Source organism: Lampris incognitus, chromosome 14 (assembly GCF_029633865.1).
Source record: "Lampris incognitus isolate fLamInc1 chromosome 14, fLamInc1.hap2, whole genome shotgun sequence".
In the NCBI taxonomy this organism is placed as follows: Eukaryota; Metazoa; Chordata; class Actinopteri; order Lampriformes; family Lampridae; genus Lampris; species Lampris incognitus.
In genome coordinates, this window is record NC_079224.1 from 2,248,874 (window position 1) to 2,259,596 (window position 10,723).

At 44.3% G+C, this 10,723-nt stretch overlaps 1 pseudogene; it reads right to left on the bottom strand.

The window, feature by feature from the left end:
- Window positions 1–1,279: 1,279 nt before the first annotated feature.
- LOC130124263 (piggyBac transposable element-derived protein 4-like) lies at window positions 1,280–3,163 on the bottom strand (annotated as a pseudogene).
- Window positions 3,164–10,723: the final 7,560 nt, after the last annotated feature.

Genomic DNA, 10,723 nt, shown 5'->3' on the forward strand with positions numbered 1-10,723 from the left:
GGCAGAGGTGAAGATGATAAGATTTTCATGGGAGTGATGAAGAAGGACGGGATTAGGAACGAGTATATTAGAGGGACAGCTCAGGTTGGACGGTTTGGAGACAAAGCAAGAGAGACAAGATGGAGATGATTTGGACATGTGTGGAGGAGAGATGCTGGGTATATTGGGAGAAGGATACTGAATATGGAGCTGCCAGGGAAGAGGAGAAGAGGAAGGCCAAAGAGGAGGTTTATGGATGTGGTGAGGGAGGACATGCAGGTGGCTGGTGTGACAGAGGAAGATGCAGAAGACAGGAAGAGATGGAAACGGATGATCCGCTGTGGCGCCCCCTAACGGGAGCGGCCGAATGTAGTAGTAGTAGTTATGTAATATACATGTAATATAGGGAAACTTTTCATGACACGTAACTGACAGAGAGCACACGCACAACAGTATTCTGTTTTGAAATATATTTTGAAGGACTGTGTTCTCTCCCCCTGGCTCTTCTCACTTTACACCACCCACCTCACGCAGACGACCCAACCATTGTAGGCCTCATCTCCGACAATGATGAAACCCAGTAGCGCACTGTAGTACACCAAGCTGCCACTTGGTGCGCTTAATACAGCCAAAACCCAAAAAGTCATTATTGACTTCCGATGCATGCCGAATCCTAAAACAGCCATACAAATGAAGGGAGGCCCCATCACCACCACCAACTCTTTTAAATTCCCTGGAGCATCCATCAGCAACAACCTGAAGTGGAGAATTAACACTTGAACACGTCATATTGTAAATCCTCCACAGCGACTTCACTTTCTCAGGCAGCTTAACCCTTGTGCTGAGTTCGAAAGCTGTTTTGGTCCCATGTGTTCGTGAGTCAATTTTGAACACTCAGTCCAAAACACTCAAAAACAATGGCTATCATCCAATATTGTTTTTACTACATCATAACTAACTTATTATGCATTCATAACCATACAATCCTGTTGTAGTTTTATTTTATGGCCCCAAGACACATTACACCACATATTGTTAGGTTGGGATTAAATTCACTCATTATCTTCCCTATAGTGAAAACAGTGGATAATTATGTTATCTGACTGTAATAGACTGATATTAGAATGCAATTTCCAAAAAAAGAGTTTTTAGAACTTTATGCTATTAACTATAGTAACCTCTGTGGTGTTACGGGTCAAAATTGACCCATATATATTGATGTTAGAAAAAGGTAAAAAAAAAAAAACAAGCTTTTTTCATAAAACACAACTTTATTTGATTCAAAATAGCAGATTAAAATTAAACACAAACATGAACAAGGGTGTGTGTGTCCGTCCTGTGTGTGTGTGTGCGTGTGTGTGTTCACATGCACGAATCACAGTATGCAGTCGTTTGAGTGTGCTCCCTGCAGATGTATTTTTTACAAGTGTGGCAAGTCGTGCTGGTTTTCTGTCCTTGTTGGAAGGGCAGGACTGGCACCTCTTGCTGCCACTGGCGTCCTCTGGCTCAGTCCTGGTGGAGGTTGCTGATGTGGCTGCAGCCTGCAGCTCTCTCACCAAGCTGGCAGAGCCAGGAGTTCAGGGAACCGACTGTCATTGTTCAATGTGGGGATTCACCAGAGCTCTCCCCGGCTCCTGAAGAAAGAGCCTGCTCTTGCTGAACTTGCCGTTGTTCCACCCAGGATTTATTTCAGTCCACACCACGAACGCACTGTGGGCTGAGACATCCAGAATGTTATAAAAGACAGCCAATGGCCACAGGGCCGTCTTCCTTTGGCAAGTGTACGTGCCAGTGACCTTGTCGAGGTTGTCGACTCCGCCTTTGTTCCTGTTATAGTCCAGGATAATGCTTGGCTTTTTGTCCTCCCTACTGCTCACAGCAGCAGTCTCGACATCATGAAGACATGTTCCCTTTTCTTTGGACAGTATGACACCGTTGTGGTGGTCTCCATAAGTGCAAACTTTGAGGAGAGAGGGGCTCTGTGCTTTGTGTCTAGCGGTGCAGAAGGAAGCTTAGGTTCATTCTTCCTGACTGTTCCTTCCTTGGTCAGTTTTTTCTTCAGCAGTTCTTGGCCGAGGGCATAAGATGTGAAGAAGTTATCACAGGCGATGTTGTGCCCTCGAAGCCCCTGTGTCATGTCCAGCACCACCCGCATGCCTTCATCTTTCTCTGCCACTCCACTTGCAGATTTTCTGGTGTATACTTGCATGTTCCATGCATAGCTGGTCCTGGCATCGCACGCTGCCCAGATTTTAATCCCGTATTTCCCAGGTTTGCTTGGGATATATTGCCTGAAGGGCCAGCGGCCTCTGAACGGGACTAGTTGCTCATCTACAGTGACCTCTGGCCCTGGATTGTAGACGCATGGCAAGCGTTCCACCCACTTGTCCCAAACCTCCCTAATGGGAGCAAGTTTGTCATGAGCACGGCGAGCAACTCTGGTTTCCTGATTGTCAGAGCCAATGACTCTTGACAAGACATGGAAGGCCTGAAGTGACATGGTCGCACGAAAAATACTCCGGCCTGTCTCAGCATCCCATAGGCTGGCAGTAGCCTCATTATTGGATCTGTAAGGCAAGGCAATACAAGGCAGGTTTATTTGTATGCCACATTTCAACAACAAGGGCAAAAGAAACACATTATAAAAGGATATTTGAGTTCATAAGAGAGTAAAATTACAATGCAGAATACACACCTGTACATGCCAGCAGGAAGCAACAGCCCGAAGTAAGCGTCCAGATAGGTTTTGTCTATTTCCTTCCAACTGTTGCCAGACACTCTTCTCCCTTCCAGGTTCGTCATCTCAATCAAGATAGTCTGGATAGACAGAGAACAGCTCAAATGCTGTCTTTATATCTTGGACATGTGACACTGCAAATCTAGTGGGCCCAGGGGTCCTTCTGATGATGTTCTGAGCTTGTGCTCGGCCTTTGGTTTCATAAGGGATCTTGGGCCATGCCACCTTGCCATTCCTTGACACGAAGACCCCCTGTTGTTCTCCCTCATCCAGGCCTACTTCCTCATCAGATGTGTCTTCATCATGTTCAGGCGCATACTCCACATCATCTTCATCCTCAGACACATCTTCTTCAATTTCAGCCTGAGTTCTCTCCCCCAAAGCCTGATCTCCCTCCTCAAAGATGTGATCAAGAGCCTCACGGGCAGTGAAAAATCTTTTGCTCATTGTGAAATCGACACATACTGCTGAATGAAACTCAAACAAACTTGGCAGAGATATTTATAGATGTTTATGCGAGACAATCTGTGCAATGTTGTTCATGCCACGCCTCCCACAACATGACCAAAGCCTACACTGTGCTGCGAGAAAATAATTGTTCCCTTGGAGGAAGGAGGGTGTGTGTTCAAGTTCAAGTTGAATTTCAGTGTCAGTGTCCATATTCTATGAGAAAGGCTGAGTTCCCGTGTGTGTGTGTGTGTGTGTGGGGGGGGGGGGTGCCGGAGGGACTGGGAGTACAAGTGCATACTGCAAGAAGGTAATTGTTCCCGTGGAGGAAGGGGGTGGGGGTGGGGGTGGGGTGTCTAAAGTCAAAGATGAATCTTGATGGAGCCAAATTTGACTCAGAGTTACCCACAACATTTCAATGCACTGCTGGGTCTTCCCAGACCCCAACACCAAACGACTTTTTTTTGGAGAGAGACTTCAGAATTGGCTAAAATGGTCAAAATCAGTTTTGTAGTGTTTATATAGCTGGTGTGGAGGATATCATGATGCCTTGTTCCAATAAAGAAAAAAGGGAAAAAACTAGATGGTAGTTATTATATAATTTTAACTTGAAATGGGTCACAGCAGACCCGAAGGGGTCCTCCCTATAGTCCCCGGGTCCTATAGTCCCCGGGTCCTATGTTCCCCGCTTTGTATGAGACCGGGGAATATCGGACCTTTTTGTATACAGAGGGCCCTATATTCCCCACTTTTCCCCAAAAGGGTCCTATGTTCCCCGTTTTGTATGTGCAGGGAAACATGGGACCTTTCTTTACAAAAAGGGTCCTATGTTCCCCTAGGGCACCCGGGGAACATAGGACCCTTTTTATAAAGAAAGGTCCCATGTTCCCCGGTCAGCAGGTTTGACGCTGTTTGGCGCAAAAAGTGCATTTTCAATAATGCATTATTTAGGGCAGATTATTAAGAAGACAATGAATCATACAATTTCTATTTTTATATCACAAAAACGAATTCACAAAGTCCAGGTTGGCTAAAGTATGTGGAAACTTTCGACACTAAACCAATTTCAACTTATTAGGCTATAGCCTATATTTGGGCGCATAACCCACCCCGGTAGTTCTCTGATATTTATGCGTGAAATGTGTCACTTATCGAGGAAAATGCGCCTCGCCGAGTAGGTGAGCTGGCTCGTCTGTGTCTGAATGTAATATAGTAAGCCTGTGTTCCTTGGGCAATTGTACCCGGGCGTAGCTCAGCCGGTAGAGCTCTCGCCTATGGATGGCAAGGTCGTGAGTTCGATCCCGGGTGCCGCCAACTCAGCGTATGAGTAGCACATTGTGCGAGAAGTGCTGGGAGCTGAGGATAGGTGTTGTGTTCCGTCCTCAGCAGTCCATCTCCCAGAGGTCTAGTGCATTGTACCAGGGATAGACTCCTGCGTAAGCTGGCTGATACCGACAATAGGCCAATTCCGACCCACTTCTTCTATGTTCCCTAGAAAGCCGTCGTTCCCATCATAACCACACCAGCTTATTGGGAAAAGCATCTGACAGATATTAGATAGAAACCATCTGCTCAGTAAGGCCCTTTAAGCATCATAATTGTAGTGATAATAATAATAACATAATAATAATGACAATAATAATGATAATAATAATAATAGCCTAATAATAATAATGATGATGATGATGATGATGATGATGATGATAATAATAATAATAATAATAATAACAATATAGCCTTATATTAGAAATGCTAAAAATTGGATAATTGAAATATTTATAATTATAAAGTAGGCTAATATAGCATGGTAATAACAATAAAATAATAATATGTGCCTGGTCTCTTAAGATTCTAAGATGCTGTATGCTACAGAAATAACGGGACATAGGCCTAGGCTAATGAATACGCCTTTTTGACAAAATATGAATGAAAGGCTAATCAACAACGCTAAAGCTGAATCACAAAACACATATTGCTCGAAAAATAATTTATAAATAGCCAAATGCACACATGATTTCGAGTTTGGAAATATTTAAGACTTGTCGAGGATGTGTGGTCATCTGCATCCAAGTTTCCTGGCGTTCTAAACCACATGATCAAAATTCACCTATGTCTAAACCGCCCGCCAACTTGCAACAATTTGCAACAATCGGTTGTTATCGGTGATAACTCGTGGACTCACTGTCATGTGCTTACTAGCCTACAAGAAGACAAACAATGGCGATAGTTATGGATGGTGATCGAGGGGGCAAAGTGTTGGTACATGAGAACTTCAGATATCAGAAGCACCGCACCAATCAAGACACCATTAGATGGAGGTGCTGGAGGTGAAACTGTAGAGTGCCACTGATCACAAATAGATCTGAAGTGGAGGACGTGGATGCTAACATTATTGTGCACGATGTTGGGGAACACGTGCATCCCCCTGACGGAGAAATGGTGCACCGTGCAGAATTCCGACAGGGGGTGGTTGCAGAAGTTGCGAGGGAGCCAACAGTCCCAATCAGAAGGATCTATAATGCGCAAAGGGTCCTGCAGCGTCGGCAATGTCAAATCCAGGGTTTTAGCCCCTCTTTGCTGAGTAGCCTAATGGACTAGGACTACTCATTTTGATTTTTTGAAGAAGAAAAAAGCCTTAACGTTAGCCTAGTTAGGCCTTGGAGATTTTTGTTTTAGACCATGCCTTTTCTGGGGGGCTTCTGCCATAGACCAACCCTTTTTCAGCCAAGCTTTTACTAGAAGCATTTTGTTATTAATAGCCTATTATCAGCATTACTATAGTATTATGCCTGCAATTGTTATTTGTTATTAGGCCTCTTTTATAATTAGGCTATTATTATTATTATCATTATTATTATTAGGCTGTAATTATTATTATTATTATGTATTATTTATTATTATTATTGATATTATTACTATTACTATTATTATTATTATTATTATTAAAGAAGAACATCAAAGGATGTAAGGTAGCACTCATCAAATGAAAAAAAGACACAATTCTCTATTTTACCATTTCATTGTTTGGCATCAGTCATTAACTTGGCCGGGTGGTCTTCTTCAGAAACCTTAATGACTGATGCCAAACAATAAAATGGTGAAATAGAGGACTGCCTCTGTTATTTTTTTACCATTTGGTGAGTGTTACCTTACATCCTTTGATGTTCGTCTTTGATTCATGTTTTTGGTTTAGCACCTCCACAAGCCTTTAGTTTTTTGAGAAGCACATATTATTATTATTAGGCAATTAGCCTATTGTGTAAGGTAAGCGGCCCCCGTTGATGGATACTTTGTGCTGGTCCTAAATTTCAAGTCCTGGTCTAAGTTCTCTGCCTAAAAAGTTCAACATTAAAGTCTTTTTGAAAGAAAGTCTGCCAAGTGATTTAATATGGAAAACGAACTGCAAAGTAACAAGAAAGTGGCTGAAGTGTCCAGTGCTGTGCAAATTGAACTTTGAGCGAAGGTGGAAATGGCTACTGGTTATACTGGTAGGCGGGCCTACTGCAAGACAAACTTGCGTTGATTGCCGACTGTCCATGCTGAGCCGGAGAGCCAACTAACTAGGCCTACTGCAGTAAATATTGGTAAGAAATAACAATAAAGCAAATTACAGCCTCCTCTAGGCCGAATTTGGATACGCACTCAAGGTGGCCTGCGATATACAACAGCCAACAATGGTAATACGGCCTAATTTAATCAGCGGAGGAATAGATTGTCGTAGCCTACATCTCAGCCATGACCCCAGTTTTGATTATTTTGGACCCGTTAAGGAAATAATTTGCAAAAAGGGTTCTAAGTTCCCCGGTTTGTTCCTCGATTGGCAACAGCGGGGAATATAGGACCCTTTATTTGGAAAAAGGTCCTATGTTCCCCTGGAAACAGCGGGGAATATAGGACCCTTTTTCCAAAAGAGGGTCCTATGTTCCCCGGTGTCTATTGCAACGGGGATTATAGGACCTTTTTAGGGGAAAACGGGGAATATAGGACCCTTTTTTTCCGAAAGGGTCCTATGTTCCCCGATCGGGGGACATAGGACCCGGGGAATATAGGACCCGGGGACTATAGGCACGGCCCCGTTTGTCCCTCCTGAGACACTTGTCACGCTTCCCCTGTGTACCTTGTGTGTTATGGTTATACAGATTCCGGGGTTCCGACAAGAATACATCTGACCACATAAAATACTCCTCCGTCTCATGCCTCTTTATTGGAAGTTTTTTTTTCTTTTCTTTTTTTTCTCAAATATATTTTTTATTGGATTTTAAACAAGCAATACTTACAAAGATTTTAAAACAAGTGCATGATATGTCAGATTTGCATAATAAAAAAATGATATAGGAACATGACAATGTTATCCCCAATCACCCCCCACCCCCACTAGCTCCATCTACAAGCCGGGATGCGCTATGTAAGAGGGTATCTCGTCCCTGGAGTGAACCAGGAAAGTGCTGAAAGTCGGGTTTAGGATTTAGAAAAGGAAGAAAAATAGGTAAGTCAGTAAATGGAAGATGGGGGGTTTAGAAACTGGTAGACCTTCACAAGTTATATTACTGACATAAATCAACAAAAACAAAAAACAAAAGAGAATGGGATAGTAATTCTTTAGTTTGGCTGGAGATTCTTAAAAGTATTCCAGGAAAGGTCCCCACACCTTTTGGAACTCGTCCCTCGAGTTACAGACTGAGTAGCGGATCTTTGGAGATGCATCTGGCTGCAGACAAAATGGCGGACCTCCGCAGGAGGCACCTCCGCAGTTGACAGGAAATCACGTGACCTCCGCGGTTGACAGGAAACCGGACGTTGGTCTTTTTCGTGTTGTTTTTAAGATTGCAATCCGCCATAAAACGGAAAGAAGAAGTAGAAGATACTGCGACAGCGGTAAGAAGATACTTTAAAAGGTTAGTTTTCTTTTCTAAGGTTTTATTCAATGTTGTCTATCAAACTTAATGTATGGAAGAATCCAGCGAGCGTGGGTATAACTGTTACCGATATGGAGAAAATACATTCGAAAATGTCAAGTGGCTCTAAGCATTTAGCTAACGTTAGCTAGCGATGTTTCGTTGCGTAGTTGTTGCAGGTCATGTAGCTAGCTAAGCACTTATTAAAATACTTGTGTAGGGGTCCGCGGTGGTGTAGCGGTCTAAGCATCGGCTTTGTGTCGATGCAGTTGCCCACTGGGGACTGGGGTTCGCGCCCCGGTCTCGTCAGATCCGACTATGGCCGGACTCGATGAAGCAGCAATCATTGGCAAACGCTGTCTTCGGGAGGAGGGCGGAGTCGGCTTGTGTTCGTCACGTGAATGCGTCTCTGTGTGTCGGAAGAAACAGTGGTTCGGCCTGGAGTCGCCTTGTCACGAAAGTGGGGAGGCGGTCTCCTTCGAGACTGCCGGCCGGAGAGATGCAGTTGGCGAATGCATGCAGTACGAGGGTGGGTGTTTGAATTAAAATAGGGATCGATTGGCCACTAAATTGGGAGAAAAAAGGGGAAAATCAGAAATAAATTTATAAAAAGAAAAAAACTTGTGTAAATGAATTAGTTTAATTGAGTTTAAAATGGATACTGTTTGAGTACAAACTGTTTGAATCACTGCTCCGCTAATGGGCAGCGGCTGTAGTTAGCTGGTGGGATGCTCAGCCTGGCTAACTCCCAGAGCGTGCAGTGTAGCACGCAGCTAACGTTACTAGCCTGACAGCCGAGGTTAGCGGGCTACTGCTAGCTGGCGAGTAGCCTGTTGTATGATTACATTCATTTTATTTAGTGTATTTAAGAAAAATGTAATGCACAGCAATAACCTTTATAAGGCATTTGTTGGGAGTTTTATATGGGCACGCGCAGAACTGGTAAGTGCCCCGACGGCTTTGTGTGTATTACTGGTTAAAGTCACTTTAAAATAACAATCTAGAATGGCCCGAAATAATAATAATAATAAAAACTACACTGTTTTTCAGATGCACCCATCCATAATCCAGCCTGGAAGCCAGTTAGGACGCACAACCCACGGGTTACAGTTGGGTTGTCCTCTGTGTCCCAAATGTACCACCACACGGGAGGAGACCATTTTTAAACACCTGGATGCCCATGTCTGACTTTCTGTCAGTTTGGAGGAATCCGATGACGACTGTATAGTTCAGTGTCTTTATTTCAACGGTGACGGTTACAATCATACAGTAGCTAGCTCCACAGTAGTGACTCGTCTGAGTGCTAAACATAGACTGACGATTATGTGGCTCCCCTGCGTCCTCATGCGTCAGATGGACCAATGAGCTTGCAGCTAACTTAACAGCCAATAGGAGTGCTTGTATCACATCCTTATAGCCAAACGGGCTATTATATTCTAGAGAATATTACATCCCCCTTCTTAAGAAATTGAAATCAAACATTAGACTCCCAACATTAGTAGCACATGTCCTACATCAAACATATGAACAATCCGGACGAAAGAAAACACATTTTATAGTAATCACTGATAGAGTCAATACTCTTAATAAAACAGGTAATATCATTCATTCAATATTACTGTATGCATATTAAACTACGGTAAGTAATCAAACACTTCACAAGAACATTTTACAATAATTTTGTTTTTTAGATAAGGGCAGCAATCCGCCTACCCCCTTGTACATTACAGGTCCAGAACCTCTCTGGGCTTCACTGCTTGTCCATACCTTGTCTGGTAGGGGACAGTCTCTGAGGCTGTCTCAGCCGCTGCATGTGAGACGTGTGGTGTGTTGTGAATTGTGAGTTGACCATAGTTCTCATCAGTGCCTGTGTTGGTGTGAGTGTCAGTGTGCGTTTCTTTTGTGTCCAGGAGGTGACGTCTGTTTCGTCTGTACTCCTGTCCTTCAGCTGTGCGGACGTGGTAGGATCTGTTGGTATCCGCTGGCTGCATGACAACTGCTGGTCTCCAGCAGCCGTGCTCCTGGAGTCTGATGTGTTGTCCTTCGTGCAGCTGTGACATCGGCTTCGCTGACCTGTCGCAGTCCTTTTTCTGCTGCAGCTGACGTTGGACTCTCCTGGCGTGCGTGTCTCTGTGACTGACGACCTTGGGCTGAAGCTGCTGGTTTGTCTTGGGTAGAATTGAGCGTAGACGACGACTCATGAGCAGCTGGGCTGGTGATCTGAAGCTGTCGACAGGTGTGTTCCGATACTCAAGCAGACTCAGGTAGGGGTCTCGGCGAGGCCGTTGCTTTGGGGATAATGCGGACTGGTAGTCATGTGGGTGAACTCCCAGGTACGCCGTGTCTGGCGAAGGTTGCCTTCAGCTTGCGTATCACAGCTGAGGATGTTGTGCTGTGTAGCTTGTCGAGTTCGAAGCATCTGCTGTAATAGTCCACTGTGACGATATAATTGTCATGATTCCAGGTGAACAAGTCAGTAGCGACTACTTGCCATGGGCTCTTTAGTGTTTGATGGTCTGTAGGTGAGACAGGTGGGGCACTGTCCAACCATCTCCTCGGTCTGCTTTTCATACCAGGCCAGAACACTATGTCATGGGCTCTCTGCTTGCATTTCTCCATGCCCCTGTGTCCTGTGTGTATCCGGGATAACATCCTGCGCGGAGCG